Here is a 22,912-nt window from a genome sequence, read left to right as displayed (position 1 = left end):
CTGACTTTGCCTCTCTATGCAGAGGAAGAAGCCAGAATTTTCCTTCAAAGATTTGTTAAAATAAGGAAGATGCCACTTTCTGGCAATGCACCTGGCTAGATGGCCAGGGAAAAAAAACAGCTAGTGGTCTCTCCATCCAATATTTGAGGCTAACTTACATAAACATGACTGACATACAATAAAACAATTATTTTTATGCTCGTGCACTAAAACAACTTAAAATTATAATCACTACCATTCATGAGCAATTTGTTTCTGGCAGGCAGTGGCTTCAGCACATTTAAAAATAGAATTAACAACTCTATTAAATAGGTATTATTAATGCAATGCTCAGATGAAAAAATTGAAACTCAGATCATTGAAAAGATATGTCAGGTTTAAATAGGAACCAGCGGAGATGAGATTTACACTACAGTCAAATCCTGAGTCTAAAATTTGAGTGTTTCCATAGTGCTTCTCAAATTGCCCATATTACAAATTGACTGAGTTTTCTTATTTAGAAGAAAAATGAATTTTGATTTCCCGTTCTGCTTACTTTTAAAACGGCATTGGGACTGTCTTCTTCAATTGATTCACAGAGTTGCTGTCAGATACAATTAGAGTAGAGGGTGCAGTGGCTCAAGCCTGTGAACCCAGCACTTTGGAAGGCTGAGGTGAGAGAATCATTTGAGGCCAAGAATTCGAGACCAGCCTGAGCAACTTAGCAAGACACCATCTCTACAGAAAAATTGTGTTAATTAGCCAAGCATGGTGCATGCACCTGTAGTGAGCTTCCTGTGAGGCTAGGGCAGAACTGCTTGACCCCAGGAGTATGAAGCTGTGGTAAGTTAGGATCACAACACTGCGCTCCAGCCTGGACAACAGAGTATGTTTAGTTCATCTCTAAAAAAACAAAGAAAGACGGTCTTCTCACCTCAATTCTCCAGTAGAAACTGATAATGTTAGTCAGCCTCAGAAGGCAACCAGTGTAGTTTCAGGAAAGGAAAGGAAGGGAACTTTTTCACTACATGCCACGTAACTACATTAACTGATCAAAGAAATAAAATTAATTTTTAAAAATAATTTTTTAAAGTCTACATATAAGTGAAATCATACAGTATCTGCTTCTCTGTGTCTGGCTTGTTTCATTTAACGTAAGTTCCTCCAGCTTCATCCGTGTTACAATTAGCAGCATTTCCTTGTTTCAGAGCTGAATGATACTCCATTGTATTATCACATTTTCTATAAATATTCATCTGTTCATAGACACTTAGGTTGTTTCCATATCTTGGCTATCATGAATAACGCTGCAATGAAAATGGGAGTACAGATATATCTCTTTCTTTCTCTCTCTCTCTCTCTCTCCATAGGGTCTCACTGTGTCATCCAGGCTAGAAAGCAGTGATGTGATCTCAGCTCACTGGCAGCCTCAACCTCCCGGGCTCAAGTGATTCTCCTACCTCAGCCGCTGGAGTAACTGGGATTACAGGCACGTGCCACCACGCCAGGCTAACATTTTGAGACCAACATCATCCTGATACCAAAACCTGGCAGAGACTCAACAACAAAAGAAAACTTCAGGCCAATATCCATGATGAACATAGACACAAAAATCCTCAATAAAATACTGGCGAGCCGATTGCAACAGCACATCAAAAAGCTTATCCACCATGATCAAGTAGGATCCATCCTGGGGATGCAAGGCTGGTTCAACATACGCAAGTCTATAAACGTAATTCACCACATAAACAGAACCAAAGACAAAAACCACATGATTATCTCAATTAATGCAGAGAAGGCCTTTGACAAAATTCAACATTTTGTATTTTTAGTAGAGACAGGGTTTCACTACGTTGCCTAGGCTGGTCTCAAACTCTTGGACTCAAGCAATCCACCCACGTTGGACTCCCTGAGTGCTGGGAGGAGCTACCACACCCACCCAGAATCTCTTTGAGACACTGATTTTTCTTTATTATTATTTTAATTTTAAAAAAATAAGCCTGAAATCGCTGAATAATAAACTGCAATACAGGAAAAAGTAGCATCTGATGTTAGACACTCTGCTGACAGGGAGCACCCCTTCAGTGCCAGCAAAGGCTCTACAGAGACGTCTACAGTATTCCACACTGCCTCCCCCTGTTCAGAAGTCCCTATGAAATAAGGACACTGAGGCACATAGGTGAAGAGACTGGCCTGGGGTTAGACTGCCAGGGGAGGCACATGGGAACTGGGCCCCCAAAATTCCAACGGTTTTATACAAAATGCTACCCAGCAGGGAAAAAGAGCCATTGTCTTCTTCCAAGTGACCAGTAATGCCACACTTGTGGGGCAGCAGGAAGGGTGGCAAGAGAATCAGGCTCCAGCCTGATGAGCTCAGTGATCAGACCAGAACCCAGCCAATAGTACTTGCCCACAGGTCCAGGCTCACCCTTTCATCTCCACTGCACTGCCCTCAGTCCAAAGCCCAGTCCTTCTTGTGGAAGACCAGCTGCACAGCCTTATTCACATCATTCACCATGTGGGAGTCTTCCATGAGCCCTGACTGAAGCAGAAGTCTCAGCGCCTGTGGAACGGAGGCTCCCCTTCTCCAAGGATAGGCTCCATGGACTGCAGGTCCCTGGGATTACACACACCAGGTCCCATGGACTGCAGGTCCCTGGGCTTGTACACACCAGGTCCCGTGGACTGAAGGTCCCTGGGATTACACACCAGGTCCCGTGGACTGCAGGTCCCTGGGCTTGTACACACCAGGTCCGTGGACTGCAGGTCCCTGGGATTACACACGCCAGTGCACACCAAGATGGAGATGCAGCTCTGGCTTGCTGAGGGCTGTTGCCAGGGGGGCCCCCCGGGAGACACTGATTACATTTACCTAAAAGTCAAACTTTTATAGAAGCAGAGACTAGAATAGTGGTTGCCAAGGGCTTGGGGGTGGAGGAGCTAAAGAGATGTTGGTCAGAGGGTACAAATTTTCAGTTATAAAGTAAATAAGTTCTGAGGATCTAATGTACAGGAAAGTTACTGTGTGGTTTACTTAAAATTTGATAAAAGTACAGGTTTTCAGTGTCTTCTCCATGCAAACATACACACACAGCACTTACACAGAAAATAGTAACTATGGATGACGATAAATGTGTTCATTTGGTTGTAGCAATGATTACACAATGTATATACATATCAAAGCATCATGCTGCAAATCTAGAATATATACATTTTTATTTGCCATTATATTTCAATAAAACTAGAAAAAAATCAAGAATGATCTATGCAGTAATAATGGATTTGAGTTCTATATATCACTATAAATTCATGTTTAGCTTAATATAGATACAGACATGTAGAGATACATGTATACGCATGGGCTAGTATATGCACGTATACTTTTTGCTCTGCGGCTGAGAAGGCCTAATATCCCACAGCAGCAAACATATTAGAGTCCAGAACTTGGTTGTTGTTTTTTTTTTTTGAGATGGAGTCTTGCTCCCATTGCTCAGGCTGGAGTGCAGTGGTGCAATCTTGGCTCACTGCAACCTCCGCCTCCTGGGTTCAAGCAATTCTCCCGCCTCAGCTCCCCGAGTAGCTGGGATTACGGGCATGCACCAACCATTCTTCACCAAAAGGAATAAGGGATCTTTGAAGAAATGGCTGGCTTAAGTCTCAGGGAGGAAATATACAAGATCAGTCTTCATGTCTTGTGTCAAAAAGTAAGGAAGAGCAGAAAATAAAACAAAAAGCCACATTGCTGGCCGGGCGTGGTGGCTCACGCCTGTAATCCCTGCACTTTGGGAGGCCGAGGCGGGTGGATCACGAGGTCAAGAGATCGAGACCATCCTGGTCAACATGGTGAAACCCCGTCTCTACTAAAGATACAAAAAATTAGCTGGGCATGGTGGTGCGTGCCTGTAATCCCAGCTACTCAGGAGGCTGAGGCAGGAGAATTGCCTGAACTCAGGAGGCGGAGGTTGCGGTGAGCCGAGGTCGTGCCATTGCACCCCAGCCTGGTAACAAGAGCGAAACTCTGCCTCAAAAAAAAAAAAAATCCACATTGCTATAGACACAGTGAGACACAGCAGGGGCTCCCTTTTTAGCAGCCTGCAAATCTCAAGCATGAACATAAAGGAAAATCCTGAAATTCCTTCAAGGGAAATTCCAGGCATCTAGTTAGCCCTAGAAGTAAATAAGTAACTTGTGAAGCAAGAAGCAAATCATAGCCTAAAACAGTAGCCAAGGAAATTAAAGTTCCAGAAGTGTTTGCCTTCCCTATAGAAACTAAGAATAACAACGTGTGTTCCTGAGTTGTCTTTCAGAAGCTGGTACTCCCACTTAGGACCCCAGCAAAATGGATCCACTGGCACATACACCGCCAGTAAAGAGGAAGTGAAGACTAAACTTGATTCACCCTTTATTCTGTTTCTTTCAGAGGGGCTTGGAGAAAAACGGCCCCCTAGCCAGCTAACATTTTTCCACTGACCCCAAATTTTTAAACAAATCTTCTCTTCCTCACCCAATGGCTAATCAGAAGCTCTTGAATCTACGTACAACCTGCAAACCTCCAGTGCAAAATATCCTGCCCTTTTAAGCTCAAACCAACATGTGGCCACCGCGTTGATTTATGATTTTGCCTGTAACTTCTGCTTTTCTGAAATGTGTCCTTTCCTGTGAAAACTCACTGGGAAATCTAGGCTTGAGCATTTAGCTGTCTGCTCTTCCTTGAGTAGTACCATGCAGTCAACGTCTTCCCATCTAGCACTGCAAAAACCTCAGTGTAGACGTCTGTTCTTACTGTGCCAGGCGAGTGGACCCCAGCTCAGTTCTATAACAACAGGAGCCACTGAAAGAGCTCTCAGCAGCCAAAAGTGGAAGGAGTTAAGCAAAAAATAAATCAAGTAGTACTGGACTATAACTCAAAGTATAAAATAAATATCCTGGTGCCTGCAAACGCAAATAGGGAGATTTTGGTGAACATCAGCAACCATAAACCCTGTTTATCATATGTATCCTTGTTATGATGAGATGAAAATGGCAGTTTGCCTCAGTCTTCCTCCCAATAACTCACAAACCTGTCTTACCATGAGGAAAACATCAGTCAAATTCAAATAGCAGGGGCTAGAGAGGATCATGGCAGACAGGAGGCATGACGAGATTGCAGCTCCCACTCCGACAGACAGAGCACCAGGTGGAGGCTCACACCATGAACCTTTGCTCCAGAACTAATGCAGGAATAAATCAGGGAAGTTGAGAGAACCCACAGACCCACTGAAGGAAGTGAATTGCTCCTGCAGGACCCAGGAGACACCCCAAATACTGTGAATGCCCAAACTGTGGAAATAGGAAAGGGAGATTGTCTGCCCTCGAACATACACCCTCACTAGGGAACCCAAAGGTCTAGCACATGGGAGAAGAGTCTGAACTCACCTTGAGCCGAGGGAAACACAGGGGTACAAGAAGCAGCAGGAAAAGTCCAGTGGGCTCTCTGGGTCTCCTAAGAAACCATTTCTGCCTTGCCTCACTGGGGTACTTGAAGCAGGCTGCCTGGGGTACTGGGAAAAGGCCACAGGGAGAAGGAAACCTCCAGCTGAACTTTGTAACAATTCCAACCTAATGAGAAGTCTCCTGGCCAGAACTCAGGGGAGGATGTGAATCTGGTGTGCAGACCCCACAGGTGGGGAAGCACGAAAGTTCACAACTGGGAGACTGACAGCCTGGAGAAAGTTCTCAGCCTTGCTTCTCCACTGCCTGGAAACAGACTCAGTGTTGTTGTGGGGGTGCGGGGGAATGGTGGAAGTGAGATTGGCCTTTTGGGTTGCAAGGGAACAAGGTGAGGCCTGTGACTGCCGGCTTTCCCCCCACTTCCCTGACAACCTGCATGACACAGCAGAGCCAGCCAAGTCTCCTGAGAACATAACTCAATTGACCTAGGAACCACCTTAGTAGCTGAAGACAAAGGGCATATACTCTTGAAGTTCTAGGGCCCGGCCCACCACCTGATCCTTGCCATACTACCACAGCGAATGCTCCATTGAATGCTCCACCTCCTGGCAAGAGGCCCATCCAGCACAAAGACAGTGAATTTAAAAGCAAAACTAAGGACCCTCACAGAGTCCATTTCACCCCCATGTCACCTCCATCAGAGCAGGTGCCGGTATCCACAGCTGAGAGACCCATAGATGGACTCTATACAGGCAACCCCCAGTACCAGCCCAGAGCCTGGTAGACCTGCTGGGTGGCTAGATCCAGAAGAGAGATGGCAGAATCAAGAAGGCACATCCCTAGGAAAAGAGGGAGAATACTATATCAAGGGAACACCCTGTGGAACAAAAGAATCTGAACAACAGCCTTCAGCCATCTCACAGAGCCCACCAAAATGGGAAGAACCCAGAAAACCAGCTCTGGTAATATGACAAAATAAGGTTCATTAACACCCCAAGAAAATTACACTTGCTCACCAACAGTGGATCCAAACCAACAAGAAATCCCTGATTTACCTGAAAAAGAATTCAGGAGGGCAGTTATTAAGCTAATCAGGGAGGCACCAGAGAAAGGCAAAGCGCAGTGTAAGGACCTTTTTTTAATAATACAAGAAATGAGAGGAGAAATCTTCAATGACATAGATAGCATAAATTTAAAAAAGCAAAACTTCAGGAAACAATGGACAAACTTACAGAAATGCAAAATGCTCTGTAAAGTCTCAGCAATAGAATTAAACTAGCAGAAGAAAACTTCAGAGGCTGAAGACAAGGTTTTTAAATTAATTCAATCCAACAATGACAAAGAAAAAAAGAAAATATGAATGAAGCCTCCAAGAAGTCTGGGATTACGTTAAATAACCAAATCTAAGAATAATCAGAGGTCCTGAAAAAGAAGAGAAATCTAAAAGTTTAAAAAACATACTTGGAGCAATAATCAAGGAGAACTTTCCCAGCCTTGCTAGAAAACTAGACATCCAAATACAAGAAGCACAAAAAACACCTGGGAAATTCATCTCAAAAAATCATTACCTAGGCACATTGTCATCAGGTTATCTAAAGTTAAGAAAGAATCTTAAAAACTGTGAGACAACAGCACCAGATAAAGGAAAACCTATCAGATTAACAGCAGATTTCTCAGCAGAAACCCTGCAAGCTAGAAGGGATTGGGGCCCTATATTCAGCCTGCTCCTCAAACAAAACAATTATCAGACAAGAATTTTGTATCCAGCAAAACAAAGGTGAATAAATGAAGGAAAGATAGTCTTTTTCAGACAAACAAATGATAACAGCATTTGCCCCTACCAAGCCAACATTACAACTACTAAAAGGAAATCTAAATCTTAAAATGAATCCTGGAAACATATTGAAATAGAACCTCTTTAAAGCATAAACTTCCCAGGACCTATAAAACAAAAATACAATTTTTAAAAAAGTATTCAGGCAACAAATAGTATGATGATTGGAATAGTACGTCACATCCTAATACAAACACTGAATGTAAATAGCCTAAATGCTCCACTTAAGAGATGCAGAATTACAGAATGGTAAGAATTCACCACCCATCTGCTGCCTTCAAGAGGGTAACCTAACACAAAAGGACTCACATAACTGAAGATAAGGGTGGGAAAAGATATTTTATGCAAATGGACACCAAAAGTAAGGAGGAGTAGCTCTTATTAAACAGAACAAACTTTAAAGCAACAGCAGTTAAAAAAGACAAAGACGGATGTTATATAGTAATAAAAGGCCTTGTCCAACTGGAAAATGTTACTATCCTAAATATATATGCACCTAACACTGGCTCCCAAATGTATGAAACAGTTACTACTAGACCTGAGAAATGAGATAGATGGCAACACAGTAACAGTGGGGAACTCAGTACTCCACTGACAGCACTAGAGAGGTCATCAAGACAGAAAGTCAACAAAGAAGCAGTGGATTTAAGCCACATCCTAGAATAAATGGACATAACAGATATTTCCAGAACATTCTACCTAACAACCACAGAATATGCATTCTATTCATCGGCTTGTGGAACCTTCTCGAAGATAGACCATATGACAGGCCACCAAACAAGCCTCAATAAATTTAAGAAAATTGAAATTATCTCAAGCATTCTCTCAGACCACAGTTGGAATAAAACTAGAAATCAACGCCAAAAGGAAACTTCTAAACCATGCAAATACATGGAAATTAAATAACATGCTTTTGAATCATCATTGGGTCAACAATGAAATCGAGGTGGAAATTTAATAATTTTTTTTTTTGAGATGGAGTCTTGCTCTGTTGCCAAAGCTGGAATGCAGTAGCATGCCCTTCGCTCACTGCAACTTCTGCCTCCCAGGTTCAAGCAATTCTCCCTGCCTCAGTCTCCTGGGTAGCTGGGATTACAGGCGCCTGCCACCACACCTGGCTAATTTTTGTAGTTTTAGCAGACACAGGGTTTCATCATGTTGGTCAGGCTGGTCTTGAACTCCTGACCTCAGGTGATCTGCCTGCCTTGTCCTCCCAAAGTGCTAGGATTACAGGTGTAAGCCATTGCACCCAGCGGGAAATTTAAAAATTCTCTGAAACTGAATGACAATAGTCACACACCCTAGCAAAGCTGGTATACCACAAAGGCAATGCTAAAAGGAAAGTTCATAGCCCTAAATGCCTGCATCAAAAAACCTGAAAGACCGCAGACAGACACTCCAAAGTCACACCTCAAGGAACTAGAGAAACATGAACAAACCAAACCCAAACCCAGCAGAAGAAAGGAAATAACCAAGATCAGAGCAGAACTAATGAAATTGAAACAACAAACAAACAAACAAAAAAAATACAAAAGATAAATGAAACAAAAGCTGGTTCTTTGAAAAGATAAATGAAATTGATAGACCATTAGCAAGACTAACCGACAAAAGAAGGGAGAAAATTCAAATAAGCTCAATTAGAAATGAAACAGGAGATATTACATCTGAGAGCACATAAATACAAAAGACTATTCAAAACTACTGTGAACACCTTTATGCTCATAAACAACAAAACTAGAGGAGATGGTTAAATTCCAGGAAAGATACAACCCTCCTAGCTTAAATCAGCAAAATGACCACACTGCCAAAAGCAAACTACATATTCAGTGCAATTTCCATCAGAATACCACCATCATTCGTCACAGAACTAGAAAAAAGATCCTAAAATTCATAAGGAAGCAAAAATTAAAATAGAAAGCCTGCATAGCCAAAGCAAGACGAAGCAAAAAGAACAGATCTGGAGGCATCACATTACCTGATTTCAAACTACGCTATGAAGACATAGTCGCCAAAATGTCATGGTACTGGTATACAATTAGGCACATAGATCAATGGAACAGAATAGAGAACCGAGAAATAAAGCCAAATTCTTACAGCCAACTGATTTTCAACAAAGCAAACAAAAACATAAAATGAGGAAAAGACACCATATTCAACAAACGGTGCTGGGATAATTGGCAAGCCACATGTAGGAGAATGAAACCTATACATGTACCCTCTGAATATAAAATAATAGTTGAAATTATTTAAAACATATATATGAAGAAAATTATAAGGCATATTCACTTTAAACCAGTGTATATTAGTTATCTATCACAGCATATCATTTTATCCAAAACTTAGTAGCTAAAAACAACAAACATTGATGATTCCACATAGTTTATGAGGGTCAGGAATCTAGGAGTGGCTTAGTTGGGTGGTTTTGGTTCAGGGTTTCTCATAGGGTTTCAGATAAACTGTTAGTCTGGGATGTAGTCATCTGGGATCGGAGGATCTACTTCCAAGCTGACTTCACCAAAGTAAAAAACCTTTGCTCTTCCGATAACACTATTAAGAAAAGAGAGGGCCGGGCGCGGTGGCTCAAGCCTGTAATCCCAGCACTTTGGAAGGCCGAGGTGGGTGGATCACGAGGTCAAGAGATCGAGACCATCCTGGTCAACATGGTGAAATCCCGTCTCTACTAAAAATACAAAAAATTAGCTGGGCACGGTGGCGCGTGTCTGTAATCCCAGCTACTCAGGAGGCTGAGGCAGGAGAATTGCCTGAACCCAGGAGGCGGAGGTTGCCGTGAGCCCAGATTGCGCCATTGCACTCCAGCCTGGGTACCGAGCGAAACTCCATCTCAAAAAAAAAAAAATGTTTAACATCATTAGTTATTGGGAAAATGCAAATCAAAACCATAAAGTAGTTGGTATAATGGATAAAATTAACGACAATGACCATACCAAATACTGGTGCAGACATCAAACAATGGACATAGCCAGGCACAGGGGCTCATGTGTGTACTCCCAGCACTTTGGGTGGATCACGAGGTCAGAAGTTCAGGACCAGCCTGGCCAACATGGTGAAACCCCGTCTCTACTAAAAAATACAAAAAATTAGCCAGGCGTGGTGGCGGGCTCCTGTAATCCCAGCTACTCAGGAGGCTGAGACAGAGGAATTGCTTGAACCCAGGAGGCAGAGGTTGCAGTGAGCCACGATGACACCATTGCACTCCAGTGTGGGTGACAAGAACGAAACTCCATCTTACAAAAAACGAACGTGTTCATATATTGCTGGGGACTCTAAAGTGGTACCAACACTTTGATAATTTAGCAGTTTCATAAAAGTTCAACATAGATCTACTGTATAATCCAACCATTCCAACTCTAGATATTTTACCAAGAGAATTAAAGAATATATTTATACAAAGACAGACATAGTCTTATAGAGAGACTTCTACTTGCTCATAGCAATGGCATTAGTAAGAGTCAAGAACCATAGAAAACGCAAGTGCCCAATAAATCAGTGAATGGGTGAACACCCAATACTGCTCAGCAATAAAATAAGAAGCCTTCTTCTTTTGAGACAAAGTCTCACTCTGTAACCCACGCTGGAGTACAACAGCATGATCTCGGCTCACTGCAACCGCCTCCTCCCAGGTTCAAGCAATTCTCCTGCCTCAGCCTCCTGAGTTGCTGGGATTACAGGCGCGTGCCACCACGCTGGCTAATTTTTGTATTTTTAGTGGAGACGAGGTTTCACCATGTTGGTCAGGCTGGTCTCAAACTCCTGACCTTGTGACTCGCCCACCTCATCCTCCCAAAGTGCTGGGATTACAGGTGTAAGCCAACCCCAGCCAAAAAGTAAGAAACTATTGATAGATTCAACAACATGGATTAATCTCAAAATAATTACATCAAGTGAAAGAAGCCAGAACCCTCGCTCCAAAAAATGCACACAGTAGAATTCCACTGCTATAAAATTCTAGAGAAAATGGAAATTAATCTACAGTGTTAGAAATCAATTGGTGCTTTCCTGAGAATGGAGAGAGAGGAAGGGAGACTGGATTACTAAGAAGGACAAGGAAACTTTTGGGGATTGATGAAAATGCTTATTTCATTGATTACATGACAACTAAATACGATACCAGTCGCTTGAGGTCAGGAGTTTGAGCCCAGCCTGACACACATGATGAAACCCTGTCTCTACTTAAAATACAAAAATTAGCCAGGCATGGTGGCACACACCCGTAGTCCCAGGTACTCCGGAGGCTAAGGCAGGAGAATCACCCGAACCAGGGAGGCGGAGGTTGCATGAAACAATATTGCACCACTGCACTCCAGCCTGAATGACAGAGAGACTCCATCTCAAAAAAAAAAAAGAGAGAGAGAGAACAATGCTCCCCCTCAACATGCAACTGTGGAGGAAAGGCCATATGAAGACACAATCAGAAGGCAGCTATCTGCATGCCAGGAGGAGCGTCCTCACCGAAACCTAGCCATGCAAGCACCAGAACCTCTAGAACTGTAAGAAAATATATTTCTGAGACCGGGCACATGGCTCACACCTGTAATTCCAGTACTTTGGGAGGCCAAGGCAGGTGGACCACCTAAGGTAGGGAGTTCAAGACCAGTCTGACCAATACGGTGAAACCCCATCTCTACTGAAAACACAAAAATTAGCCAGGCATCGTGGTGTGCACCTATAATTCCAGCTGTTCAGGGGGCTGAGTTAGGAGAATCTTCCTGGGAGGTGTAGGTAGCAGCGAGCCAAGTTCATGCCACTGCACTCCATCTCAAAAAAAAAAAAAAAAATACACATCTGTTGTTTAAGCCACCCAGTGTTTGCTATTTTGTTATTAGAGTCCAAGCTAAGACATTCCCTTTCCCTCATTTCCTTTCTTCTTCAAGTTCTAATTCAGGATCAAGTGTCATATTTACTTTTCATGCTTGTTGCCACAATGTCACCATTATGAACACGTAAATGAACTAGAGAGGAAGTGGCTATTACAGATGTATTATTTTAGAAAGTGTTTTTCTTCCAACTACAACATAATAATAGTAATAAGAATAATAAAGGGTAATTTTTTTTAAAGCACTTAGCACTCAGGCCTGTAATCCTAGCTCTTTGAGAGGCCGAGACCGGTGGATCACCTGAGGCCAGGAGTTTGAGACCAGCCTGACCAACATGGAGAAACCCCGTCTCTACTAAAAATACAAAAAAAATAGCTGTGCATGGGGGCACATGCCTGTAATACCAGCTACCTGGGAGGCTGAGGCAGGAGAATCGCTTGAACCTGGGAGGCGGAGGTTGCAGTGGGCCGAGATAGTGCCACTTCACTCCAGCCTGGGCAACAAGAGTGAAACTCTGTCTCAAAAAATAAATAAATAAAAATGAAAATAAAAAAGGAAAAAGCACTTAGCAGCTAGTATGTTAAGGGCTTTAGAAGGTTTGCCTCACTAAATCCTCCCCACAATATGAGGTGGGTTCTACTGTTATTCCCACACCGCCCATTTGTTAATGACTTAGAGAAGCGAAGTCTGTTTCTCAAAGTCATGGCAGTATTTAACTGGTAGCGCTACAGAGAATTCTCCAGAACACAGCTTCTTAAATGCACATGCAAATTCCACCACGGGATCTTGTTAAAATGCAGAAACTGATCCTGTATGTCTGGAGGAGGATGAAGACTCTGCATTTCTAATAAGCTCCCAGGCGATGCGGAGTCTGTGCTCCACCACTCTTTGAATAACAAGGCTGTGGACGGACATGACAGCTAAACTAAGCCCTCACTAGGTACTTCCTGAATTATTTAACAATGGCGGAGATGAGGAGAGAGAAACAAAGATATTTTTAAACCTGTCGTTGACCTCACTGAGGTTAGCAAGTCATGATGACTGTAACTTTTCTTCACGTGAACGTCGTAAAATCAAATGTCTTGTGGGAGAGTTGGAAGATTTCCAGGCAGAGGACACTGCACAATTACAGAGGAGAAAGCTGAGAACAGATCATCACCAGACGGTGAACTCTCTACCGCCACGTGTCTCTACTTAGCGGCAGCATGATTTCAGCAAGGCTCCGTTCCTTGTCCATTCTTCTTTCCATTGACCCAGTTAGTGAGAATACGAGTTAAGACTAAATGTCTTACCCTCTAAATGTCATACAAGGTTGTTGGGGCTGCAAAAATCCTGTCAGGAAGAGAAGAGTCACTGGAAACAGAGCTGAAGGCAAATGGTAGCGAAGGGTCTGTGGGTAGAACTACCCATCGAAGCAAGTTACCGACAGAACAACTGCATAGTACCGTTCCCAAGTATAAAGCACATTACGGGTTGGTGTGTGGCAACCTCCAGAAAAGATCAGTTTTGAGACAGATCTTAAATACTCCTTAAATATTCCTGCCAATCATTATTAAAAAAAAAAAAGCTTCACTGATTGACATGCCATAAGCTGCACATCACATATTCAAAGTGTACAATTTTATAAGTTTTGACAGATGTACGTACATACATGAAACCATCATCACAATCCAGACGATGAACAAATCCATCATCCTCTGAAAAGTTTCTCATAACCCTTTGCAATCCCCACCCACTCCTACCTCCAGGCAACTACCCATCTACTTTCTATCACTGCAGACGAATTGACATTTTGCGTTCTCCTTTTGCCTGGTTTCTTTCACTCGGCATAATTATTTTGAGACTCATCCATGTTGTGTGTATCAACAGTTTGCCCCTTTTATAGCTGAGTAGTATTTCACTGTACAGATATACCACAGTTTGTTTACCACTCATCTGTTTGTGGTATATAGATTATTTTCTTTCTTTCTTTCTTTCTTTCTTTCTTTCTTTCTTTCATTACAAATAAAGCTGTTGTGAGGGCATTGTCACTTTTACCTGTAGAAACTCACTTTAGGTCTTTACAAAAAAGTATCTCTTTGAGCATATGATATAGAGTTATAATAACTGGCTTTAATGTCCTTTACTTCCAACATTTATATCACTTCTTTTTTTTTGGGACAGAGTTTCACTCTTGTCACTAGGCTGGAGTGCAATGGATGGCACAATCTCTGCTCAATGCAACCTCCGCCTTCCATGTTCACTGATCCTCCTGCTTCAGCTTCCTGAGTAGCTGGGATTACAGACACCCACCACCATGCCCAGTACTCATTTTTGTATTTTTAGTACGGACAGAGTTTCACCATGTTGGCCAGGCTGCTCTCAAACGCCTGACTTCAGGTGATTCGCCTACCTCAGCTTCCCAAAGCACTGGGATTGTAGGCATGACCACCGCACCTGGCCTCTGTATCACTTCTCAATCCAATTCAACTGACTGATTTTCTCTTCGTTATGCATCATTTTTTTCTGCTTTTTTTCATGCCTAGTAAAAGTGTGAATTTCACCTTCGTGAGTTCTGCATCTTTTTGTGTCTCAATAAATATTCTTGAGCTTTGTTCTCAGATATAAAGTTACTTGGAAATGGTTAGATCCTCTTTTGGTCTTGCTTTTAAGACATTAGTAATGGGTGGGGCGTGGTGGCTCCCACCTGTAATCCCAGTATTTTGGGAGGACAAGGCAGGGATGTAGATCACTTGAGGTCAAGAGTTTGAGACCAGCCTGGCCAACATGGTGAAACTGCATCTCTACTAAAAATACAAAATTAGCCAAGCGTCGTGGCACATGCCTGTAATCCCAGCTACTTGGAAGGCTGAGGCACAGGAACCAATTGAACCCAGGAGGCAGAGGCTGCAGTGAGCTGAAATCATGCCCCTGCACAGCAGCAGCCAGGGCAACACAGTAAGACTCTAAAAAAAAAAAAGACATTAGGAATGACCAGAGCCATAATTAATCTTGGGTTAACTATTCCACACTCCACACTACTGAGTCAAGGCCGTTCTCAGTGTTGTCCCCCATCACCCCATGAATTGTGACCTTCTCTAGTCGAGCTAAGACAGCAGTTTCTCTCGCCTTGTGTGAATGTTACATGCTCTTCTCTCTAAGCCTCTCAGTGGTTTTTTTCCCCAGCTTCGTGTCAGCTTTCCTCTCACAGATGTGCTGACCAGCTTTCTCCTAAATACTAAAGGACACCGTCTGCAGATCTCTAGAGTTCTTTTTCTTTTTTTTTTTTTTTTTTTTTGAGACGGAGTTTCGCTCTTGTTACCCAGGCTGGAGTGCAATGGCGCGATCTCGGCTCACCGCAACCTCCACCTCCTGGGTTCAGGCAATTCTCCTGTCTCAGCCTCCTGAGTAGCTGGGATTACAGGGATGCATCACTGTGCCCAGCTAATTTTTTGTATTTTTAGTAGAGACGGGGTTTCACCATGTTGACCAGGATGGTCTCGATCTCTTGACCTCATGATCCACCCGCCTCGGCCTCCCGAAGTGCTGGGATTACAGGCGTGAGCCACCGCGCCCGGCCTCCAGAGTTCTTCCTGGGGCAGCTCCTTCACTTCTGGCACTCTGTCCTGTGAACTCTAGCGGCCTAAGTTTCCCCAGACTCTCAACTCTGTCTTCTTAACATACAGAGTCTACCAGACCCTGCCTGGGTTCCCTTGAGTCCCCTCACTTTCCGACCTTCCGTCCCCCCTGCCCGCCTTCTCCTGCCGCCGCCGCCTCCCGCAAGCCGTTTCCACGGAGGAAAAGGAATCGTATTGTTTGTCCGCTATCCAGAAGCTCCACTCTTTCTATGGCTTTGCTGATGCAGGTAAGGGTGGCGATAGCTGATTCCTGCTGGCGCTGAGGATTATATCCATATAAGAATTCAACAGAGGCCGGGCGCGGTGGCTCACGCCTGTCATCCCAGCACTTCGGGAGGCCGAGGCGGGTGGATCATGAGGTCAAGAGATCGAGACCATCCTGGTCAACATGGTGAAACCCAGTCTCTACTAAAAATACAAAAATTAGCTGGGCATGGTGGCGCGTGCCTGTAATCCCAGCTACTCGGGAGGCTGAGGCAGGAGAATTGCCTGAACCCAGGACGCGGAGGTTGCGGTGAGCCGAGATCGCGCCATTGCACTCCAGCCTGGGTAACAAGAGTGACACTCCGTCTCAAAAAAAAAAAAAAGAAGAGAGAGAAAAGAAAAGCAGAAAGAGTGGAAAGCAGTCACTACGTCCAGCACTGACTCAAGTACAAATGTTTACCCAGAAAATAAAAGCTTTAAAGGATCCCACAGAGTCACTGCTTATATTAAATATGTTATACAATCTATCAATTTCAACCACCTCTCATCATCTCTGCTCTGGGCTTGATAATACCCCTCTCAAGGAATGTCTGACCTAAAAGTGCAGAGTGGAGGCACAAAAGCAGAGAAGACACACCCCTTTAATGCTTCCGTTATGTTCCCTATGCTCAATCTATCAAACGTCACATTCCCTTATTAGTGGAACAGGAGGGTCTACACATAGCAGTCTTCCCAATACTTGTTCCTGCTTTCTCTCAGTCTTTTGTAGCTTTTTTTGAGATGGGGTCTCACTGTGTTGCCCAGGCTGGAGTGCAGTGGCATGATCTCAGCTCATTATAACCTCCATCTCTTGGGCTCAAGTGATCCTACAGCCTCTGCCTCCCATGTGGCTGGAACCACAGGCATGCACCAACACACTCAGTTAATTTTGGTATTTTTGGTAGAGATGGGGTTTCACCATGTTACTCAGGCTCGTCTTGAACTCCTAAGCTCAAATGAATCACCGCACCCAGCCATCTTTTGTAGTTTTTACCAGATGTATTCTTTTTTCTGTTTCTCAGCCTGTCTTCTCTTTTTTTTTTTTGAGATGGAGTCTTGCTCTATCAACCAGCCTGGAGTGCAGTGGCACAACCTCGGCTCACTGCAACCTCTGCCTCCTGAGTTCAAGCAATTCTTCTGCCTCACTCTCCTGAGTAGCTAGGACTACACACATGTACCACCATGCCCAGCTAATTTTTGTATTTTTAGTAGAGATGTGGGTTCACCATATTTGCCAGGCTGGTCTCAAACTCCTGACCTTGTGATCCACCCACCTCTGCCTCCCAAAGTGCTGGGATTACAGATGTAAACCACCACATTCAGCCTTTTCTCTCTCTCTCTTTTTTTTCTTTTTGACTATAATAAAACTAATTCTGGCCAGGTGATTCTGGCCAGGTGAGGTGGCTCACCCCTGTAATCCTATCACTTTGGGAGACCAAAGCAGGAGGATCACTTGAGTCCAAGAGCTCAAGACCAGACTGGACAACATACTGAGACCCTGTCTCTACAAAAAAAAAAATTCAAAATTAAACACATTAGCCAGGCATGGTGGCACGCTCCTGTAGTCCCTGCTACTCAAGAGGCTGAAGAGGATCATTTAAGCCTGGGAGGTCGAGACTGCGGTGAACTGTGATTGCACCACTACACTCCAGCGTGGGTGACCCTGTCTCCAAAAAATAAATAAATAAAACTAATTGTAATTGCACTTGTATTTTATATTTCAAGTATTATATCTTTGAGCCTACTAAATTTCTAATGAAAAAATTACTAAACAGTATCAAATGCATAGTCATATGTGTTAAGTTTCTTATTGAAAATATGTTGGGGTCCGGCACGTCTGCCAGGGGGCTACCGACCTGCGGGAGTCCCCAAGACCGCCAACGTAGATGTCTCGTTCAACCTGAGGGAGAGAGTGCGCGGAAGTGAAAGAAAAAAGAAAAGCGGAGTCTGGAGGGCTGGCTTAGGCTATGTCCAAGCAGCAATTTTATTTTTGCAATATGTTCCATTATAAACTTTTCTGAAGTTAATGTTGTTTACGCCAGATCAACATACTTAAGTTCCACTAAGTTACGCCCAGTAATTAAGTTAAGCCCAGTAAGTAGTTACGCCCAGTAAGTTACCTAAGTAAGTTAAGCCCAGCAAGTAAGTTACGCCCAGTAAGTACTTAACAATTGTAAGCAAGTTACAGTTACACCCAGTAAGTTATGGTAAGTAAGTTACCAAGTATAAATACTTAAGTTAATATTTTACAGTGAAGGTAACAAGGGTCCAAAATGAACACAATCAAGCAATAAACCATAAGGAGCCGAAAGTAGACACAATGCCTTCCAAGTCCTCATATCCACAAAGTAATGTCTGTTAATTATCTAGAATAACACAGTCCCTCTCTCAGTTCCTGCTTTCCTTCAGCTCGACTCCCCCAACCAGGGATCTGTGTCCGGGCTCAAGCTCACCGTATGGCGAGGCCCATTTCCTAGGGGCCTCACATGGGAGCAATCCCCACAGGTCTCCCTTAAAAATAACTGGTTTTGAATTCATATAAACATCTACAATTGGCCAGTGTAAGCAAAGATGATGGTAATGGACCTTAATTAAACAACCATCACTGCAATGCCATACTATTCCTTCCATTTTACCTACTCTGCAACTGTCAAACCAGGACAACAGGCAGGGCGCGGTGGTTCACACCTGTAATCCCAGCACTTTGGGAGGCCGAGGGTGGATCATGAGGTCAAGAGATGAAGACCATCCTGGCCATGGTGAAACCCCATCTCTACTAAAAATACAAAAATTAGCCGGACATGATGGCATGCGCCTGTTGTCCCAGCTACTCTGGAGGCTGAGGTGGAAGAATCACTTGAACCCAGGAGGTAGAAGTTGCAGTGAGCAGAGATTGCACCACTGCACTGCAGCCTGGCAACAGAGTAAGTCTCCGTCTCAGAAAAAAACCAGGACAGCAGATCGTTGTGCTTCAGTGTAGGCAGGTTTTTTTTTCTTGAGTCTGTGTCTCACTCTAAAACCCAGGCTGGAGTGTGGAGTGCAACTCTGCTCTCTGCAGCCTCCACCTCCTGGGTTCAAGAGATTCTCCTGGCTCAGCCTCCTGAGTAGCTAGGGTTACAGACTTCCACCACCATGCCTGGCTAATTTTTGTATTTTTGGTAGAGACGGGTTTTCGCCATGTTGGCCAGGCCGATCTCAAACTCCTGACCTCAGGTGATCCTCTGACCTCAGCCTCCCAAAGTGCTGGGATTACAGGCATGAGCCACCACACCTGGCCTGATGTAGGCAGGTTTCTTATTTGAAATGGTCCACGTGGTATAAGATACCATGGATGCTTCTTCCTTCCTAACCCAGACGATTTCCATTAATATTTGTTCCTATAAGCTCTAGAATTTGTTCTAAGAGATCTGATAATGGCACTGTACTAATTTCCAAAAGCCTAGGATCCTCAGGATGATGCTTTAGTACCAGACCAACTGCAAACTCATAATTAACCACAGAGAAATGCCAGTGACGCTATTTGTTATTTTTTTCTAATGGTGCCCAACCGGAAGTGTGTCCATGTTTCAGCACGAACCGGATTCCTATTTAACTGTCCTGTTTCTTTTGCTGCTATCCAGCACTCGAGCAGCTTCGAAGTACTCCTCAATATTCCAAGAAAATTCTTTGACGTTTTCTTTTGAATGTAGAAAATTTTTAAATCTTTTGTCAGCTTGTTTGTTAGGTTTTCTATCTAATCAAGCCCAGAGGTATCTCTGTAAGTAGCAACGTAACATGTGCCATCCACTTTTTCTGTTGGAACTGCACTGTATATATTTCCATCTAATGCCTCATGACTTACAGTTCCCCTGCCAAAATTTTAAATGGCTGATGCTGCCTTTTGGTGGAGAGCTCCTCTTTCACCTCCCTGCAAACACACGGCATTTTCCACTACGAAACCCAGGCGCCTCATGGTGAGCCCAGCAGGAGGAGGTGCAAGGGGAGTGCACGCTTGTGAGCAGAGCCGAGCACAGGCCGGAAGAAAGTCCTGCAGAAGTAAACCCGGTGGCAAGCACTACCACACCCAGCTAATTTTGTATTTTTAGTAGAGATGGGGTTTCTCCATGTTGGTCAGGCTGGTCTCAAACTCCCGGCCTCAGGCGATCCGCCTGCTTCAGCCTCCCAAGGTTCTGGGATTACAGGTGTGAGTCACCACACCTGGCCCAGCTTTGCTTTTTTTATGTTAAAAAGAGGACTTTAGGCTGGGCATGGTGGTGTGAGGCAAGTGGATCACCTGAAGTCAGGAGTTCAAGACCAGCCTGATGCCTGTAATACCAGCTACTCAGGAAGCTGAGGCAGAAGAATTGCTTGAACCTGGGAGGCAGAGGTTGCAGTGAGCCAAGATCAGGCCATTGCACTCCAGCCAGGGAAACAGGAGCAAAACTCCATCTCAAAAAACAAAAAAAAAGGCCTTAGTACATCCAATTTTATTGCCTGGGCCTTCCCTACCGGCACAGTAGACAGACCAGGTAGTAAAGATGAACCAATCCATGACTGTTTACTAGCTGGATAGCAGTGGGGAAGCTAGTTAACTTCTCTAAACTTCAGTTAACTCATCCTTTAAAAATGAAGACAAGATGACCGGGCGTGGTGGCTCATGCCTGTAATCCCAGCGCTTTGGGAGGCCAAGGCAGGCAGATCACAAGGTCAAGAGATCGAGACCATCCTGGCCAACACAGTGAAACCCTGTCTCTACTAAAAATGCAAAAATTAGCTGGGCACGGTGGCGCGTGCCTGTAATCCCAGCTACTCAGGAGGCTGAGGCAGGAGAATTGCCTGAACCCAGGAGGCGGAGGTTGCGGTGAGCCGAGATTGCGCCATTGCACTCCAGCCTGGGTAACAAGAGCGAGACTCTGTCTCAAAAAAAAAAAAAATTAGATAAGCATGGGGGCAATGCACCTGTAGTCCCAGCTGCTCAGGAGGCTGAGGCATGAGAATCGTTTGAACCAGGGAGGTAGAGGTTGCAATTAGCCAGGATTGCCACTGCAGTGCACTCCAACCTGGGTGACAAAGCAAGACCTTGTCTCCAAAAAAATAAATAAATAAATAAAAGTAAGGAGTATCCCAAATCCCAGCTTCTACTTAAAGCTTCGTTTAAAAATAAATAAATGAATGAATCATTCTGTTATAAAGACACATGTACACGTATGTTTATCGCGTCACTGTTCACAATAGCAAAGACTTGGAACCAACCCAAATGCCCATCAATAATAGAACAGATAAAGAAAATGTGGCACATATACACCATGGAATACCGTGCAGCCATAAAAAAGGATGAGTTCATGTGCTTTGCAGGGCATGGATGAAACTGGAAACCATCATTCTCGGCAAACTGACACAAGAACAGAAAACCAAACACCACATGTTCTCACTCATAAGTGGCAGTTAAATAATGAAAATACACAGACACAGGGAGGGGAACATCACACACTGGGATCTGGGGGGGTGGGGGGCTGCGGAGAAATAGCAGGGGGTCGGGGGATTGGGGAGGGATAGCATTAGGAGAAATACTAATGTAGATGACAGGGTAATGGATGCAGCAAACCACTACCATGGCACGTGTACACCCATGTAACAAATCGGCACGATCTGCACATGTACCCCAGAACTTAAAGTATAATAAATATATAAATACATAAAAGATGAGCATATGCCTGTGTTTACAAAGAAAGAAAACTAGTGGTTAGCCCTCACTGATAAAAGGATTGATTGATCATGATAGGAGTAGTTAATTCATTGATTTATTCATTTAACAAATATTTGAGGGCTAGAGAATAAATATCTAACTACGTATGAGACAAAATGTCATGGTTTTATCTCCGTACCTTTTTTTTTTTTTTTTTTTTTTTTTTTGAGACGGAGTTTCGCTCTTGGTACCCAGGCTGGAGTGCAATGGCGCAATCTCGGCTCACTGCAAACTCCACCTCCTGGGTTCAGGCAATTCTCCTGCCTCAGCCTCCTGAGTAGCTGGGATTACAGGCACGCGCCACCATGCCCAGCTAATTTTTTGTATTTTTAGTAGAGACGGGGTTTCACCATGTTGACCAGGATGGTCTCGATCTCTTGACCTCGTGATCCACCCGCCTCGGCCTCCCAAAGTGCTGGGATTACAGGCGTGAGCCACCGCGCCCGGCCTCTCCGTACCTTTTTACACATTCTTCCCCTTGCCTGGAATGTCAACACACACACATACATATACACATACACATATACACACATACATACATGCATACACACAAACACACATATATACACACACATGCGTACACACATACACATGCACACATGCATACACATACACATAAACACACACATACACACACCCCTCCACGATCTTGCCAGCCCCGCCACACTTTGTCCTCACTCTGGTAGAAAGCAGCTATTCCTCAGTCTGTTCTGGCCTTCCAACTTCTGCACACATCTTTAATTCCCCGGTTAAACTCAGGAATAAAGGAACAAAGGAAGACCATTTAAAAAGGAGAAAGAAAAGAAAAAGAGATGCATCTGGAGAGGTGCCAAAGGAAAGAAACCAAAAACAGAATTTAAAAAGTAGAGATGAAAACAGAAAACTAAAATAAAGAATGAAAAAGATGAGACCAAGCAGCAATTTAATAATACTTCTTAACACATGAAGGACATTTACCTGGCTTTTCTCCTTAGGGGATTATAAGGAAGGAAATCATTTGCAGTGAAAGTGGCAGAGACAGAGTTGGTAGCTTTACTGGGTACTTACCATAGGTGGGGTATGATCTCTACTATCAAGGGACTTACAGATTAATGGAAACGACAGCTGTGCAAAGAAAAAAATGACTAATAATCAATTTAAGGGAACAGATTACAAGAGCAATGATTTCAGAGGAGAGAGAGAGATCTCTATGAATTCATGAGCTGGGATAAAAAGGAAACACTTAACTGAAAAGATAAAATGGGAGTTT

General features: G+C 43.7%; 1 pseudogene; it reads right to left on the bottom strand.

Moving 5' to 3' along the window:
* Nucleotides 1-2,535: 2,535 nt before the first annotated feature.
* On the bottom strand, nucleotides 2,536-19,890 carry LOC100397087 (RNA ligase 1-like; annotated as a pseudogene).
* Between the last annotated feature and the right edge of the window lie 3,022 nt (nucleotides 19,891-22,912).

This window comes from Callithrix jacchus, chromosome 15 (assembly GCF_049354715.1).
Source record: "Callithrix jacchus isolate 240 chromosome 15, calJac240_pri, whole genome shotgun sequence".
NCBI lineage: Eukaryota > Metazoa > Chordata > Mammalia > Primates > Cebidae > Callithrix > Callithrix jacchus.
The sequence above is the reverse complement of the archived record's forward strand: the minus strand, read 5'-3'. Positions and strand labels throughout refer to the sequence as shown.